The 4,025-nt window shown below is 37.8% G+C and overlaps 1 pseudogene; it reads right to left on the reverse strand.

The window, feature by feature from the left end:
- Positions 1–1,853: 1,853 nt before the first annotated feature.
- LOC148923049 (uncharacterized) lies at positions 1,854–3,377 on the reverse strand (annotated as a pseudogene).
- Between the last annotated feature and the right edge of the window lie 648 nt (positions 3,378–4,025).

The raw sequence follows: 4,025 nt of genomic DNA on the forward strand, positions 1-4,025 counted from the left end.
AAATAAATTGCATAGATGTCAACATATATACTAATACATGATTTTCTCCAACTCAAAGTCACGTAAATACATGATTCGTGTGTGTTTGGGAATCTGAAATTGGAATTGGAGCGTTAAATTCCACAATTTGACTTCCATATCAAAATATTGGAATTTCAAATAGTCATAAAATTAGACGAGTCACTATATATCCACAACACACACTAAACACATTTCACACACTACACACAGTCTACACACACTACACATATTTCACACACTACACCAACAACACAAATTTCACACAATACACACACTTCACACACTACATGCACTTCACACATTTTACACACATTACACACGCTTCACAAACTACACATATTTCACCCTACACGCACTACAAGCATTACACACACTACACGCACTACACACACTTCTGACTTCACCAACTACACGCACTACACACACGCTACACACATTACACACTACACACATTTCACACACCACAGTGCAATACACATACTACACACAGTGTGTGCATGTGCAGTTTGTGTGGGTTGTGTATGTCGTGTAGAATGTGTGTATTTTATGTGTATTGTGTATTTTGTGTAGTGTGTGGAATGTGTGTATTTTGTGTATAATGTGTGTATTTTATGTATATTGTGTGGTGTGTGTATATTGTATAATGTGTGTAGTGTGCGAAATATGTGTAGTGTGTTAAGTGTGTGTAGTGCGTGCAGTGTGCGTAGTGTGTGTATTGTGTGTAGTGTATGAAATGTCTCTAGTGTTTATAGTGGGTTTAGTGTGTGAAATGTGTGTAGTGTGTGAAGTACGTGAGGTATGTGTAGTGCATGTAGTGGGTGTTATGTGGGAAATGTGTGTAGCGTGTGTGAAGTGCATGAAGTATGTGAAATGTGTGAAATGTTGTTTAGTGTGTGTATTTTGGGTGTAGTGTGTTTTTGGGTAAAGTGTGTGTGAGAGTGTGTATTTTGTGTATAGTATGTGCACAAATACTTCAAATTCAATTCTATATCAATTACTCCCTCCGTCCCACTTTAGGAGTCCCGGTTGAGTTCGGCACGAGTTTTAAGAAATATATTGGAAAGTTGATGAAAAAAGATAGTGGAATGTGAGTCCTACTTTTATGTATTAGTTTTATAATAAAAATGTGAGTGAAATAAGGTGAGTGGAATGTGGTGCCTATTACCAATTATGGAATATTCCAACCGAGATTCCTAAAGTGGGACGGAGGGAGTATTTCGTTTTACCAAACATAGGATTTGGAATTGAATTCAATTCCTTCCAATTCAATTCCAATTCCGTGTACCAAACGGAGCAGAAAAGAAATAACAAACGTCTGATTTTCTACAACTCAAAGTCACATAAATGCATGAATTAATAACATAACCACTGGCAACGGTATAAGACCTAACAGAGGTACGGGGACCATTTTAGATACTTTAAATTTTAGAAAAACAACAACAAACTCACGCAAAGCGTGATATGTACTCCCTCTTAAGTGAGACGTATTCTTTTTTGGTACGTCCCAATCTAAGTGAAACGTTTCCTTTTCTGACAACAATCAACTCACTCTTCTCTCCTACTTTATCCCCTCATACATCCTACTTTATCATCTCTCTTACTTTATTCTTTCTCTCTCTTTCTTACTTTATCAACTTTCTTACTTTATTCTCTCTTTCTCTTTCTTACTTTATCATTTCTATTACTTTTTCCTCTATTTCTCTTTCTTACTTTACTCTCTCTCTTACTTTACTATAAATTATTTAGTTCACTAAACACCACTACCTAAATTCCTGTGCCAAAATAGAAACGTCTCGCTTAAGCCTGGACGGAGGGAGTATATTTAAGTGAAGTTAGTGAAATGGACGATCACTCTGTTTGCCAATGAGATCTCTGAGAAGTGGAAACTGCAGAATGAAGAAATGGGAAGGCATGTCAGTGCAGCCACCGGCAATAGATTCCATGCCTTATTCTGCCCAAACACTAGATACAGCGTCGAACTAAAGGCAATCATCATGAACAAGATGGACAGGAAAAGGGTAAGCAGACCAATGCAAAGTCGCTTGGGCAATGCATAAAAAAGTCTTGCTCTGCAATCTGCATAACACGAGGTGAGAATGGACAAGAACATCAACAGCAATGTGGTTGATGTGAAGAGCGAAACTGCATCTGAAATTGCAAATATTGTGAATGCGCTTGATTTGTAGAACATCGGATAACCAGACTCTGATTGGTTGCCGCCAGGAACTGTGACAGCGGCAGCAAATACAACTGTAGCAATCAATGCTGCAGTAAGAGTACATGAGTTAGCCGTATCTTTCATCTATTTCTCTCCTTCTATTTTCAGCTCTCTATGTTCTCTAGTAAATATCATTTCAGCTGTTACTCCATTCTTATTTGGATGTAGCCTGGTAAATGGATTAAGAAATTTACCAGCTTCTTGGTTAAAAACCAAACGAAAATAAGATTGATTGCTTTTATTCTACTACAAATATGCTACTATAAATAAGAATATACCTGAAACCATTGTAATTCACGTTCCATCGGGAGAGCTGCACCCGATACTAAATTGAGCTTGTTAGGAGGTGCCAAACATGCGGCAAGTGAAGGATTGAATTACCAGAATTGTCGATTACTTCTGAATAGTTGATTCTGTAGTTGCTCTTACGAGATATGAGATTAAACACTTTCTCACAATGATTCTTGACGGCCACATGGAGAAATTTTTCTGATTCAAATAGTTTCTAGTATGAATTGCAACGAGAAGTGTCCTTACAATTTCTTCTACAACATCATTATTTCCTGATTCAGCTGCTACTATAATGGCCTGTTGCAGATAGTTTGTGCTTGTCTGTAGTCTAAAGGTTCTATAAGGTTGCATAAATATTTCACAAGCTCCAGCGCTTTCTCACGAATTAATTTCTTTTCATGAAACCTATTAATGCCAGGCACTGAAATGCAAACAACATGCGAAAAAATACAGATTGCCTGAGAGTAATAAGATTCAATTATTACCTAAGTATTTGATAACATGGCAAAGATTTGAGTGCATGTTTTGGACAAGTTTACGCCACCTTGGAGCCTCTGTACCAAAACCATTTTAGATAATAAATTATTACTAGTTTTGAATGTCTACATGAATCACTTGCCTAGAATAGTTTTGTTCTCAGTGTCCAAAGATTGTGGCTTCATATCAATCTTCAAAATACCTTTAAAATTTTAAGGTAATACTCAGCTAAAATAATAAAATACTCACACCAGTATATGGGATGTTTCCAGAAGCCGAGTTGATCTTCCTCGTCCGTGGAGAATGCTGTCGCTCTGGATGCTATCTTCTCCAAAACTCTACCAATGAACTCAGGGTTCATCCTGGCCATATAGGGATACATGCGAATCAAATCCAACGCTATATCTGCTCATTGTAATTCACATATAGTATATATAATTAGAAGCTGTTTTGATGTTCATTATGATTATAAATATCTAGATAGATTACTCACCAAATAAGTCAGATCTGATCATGAGAAGTACAAGCGTGAGGCCTCCATCACCAGCAAAGGGATTGATGGGGGAATTTGTTGATATTGTTCGAAAGGGAGAGCGGCTTAGGAAATCTGGTGACCAGCATTTCCACAGCGTGATAGTTCCCCGCGGATGCAGCAAAGTGTAGTGGGTTATTCCCGACCGAATTCGTTAAGGTTAATGAGGAGTCATCAGTGATCAAATCAAGCAGGTTGGACACACAGCGAGGTGCTGGGCTGTTTCTGAATACGAGCTCAACCTTCTTTGCACAGCCACAGGATATTGATCCAAATGTTGTTTACCCATGTCCCAATCACCCCACAGCGCAGTTGCTTATGCCACTCTTCTCCTATTCATCACCATTACGTTTTGCGTTTGCGTGCAGAGTGTGCATTGTGTGTACTATATTATGGTCCGTTTGTTTTGATAGGTAAATAGTTTTATAACTATTTGAAATTCTATATACGGTTGTGTTCGTGTGCTAACTATCTTAATGTGCTACT

The sequence above is a fragment of the Salvia hispanica genome, chromosome 6 (genome assembly GCF_029641045.1).
Source record: "Salvia hispanica isolate PSC_SH4W2 chromosome 6, Shi_PSC_v1, whole genome shotgun sequence".
Classification (NCBI taxonomy): domain Eukaryota; kingdom Viridiplantae; phylum Streptophyta; class Magnoliopsida; order Lamiales; family Lamiaceae; genus Salvia; species Salvia hispanica.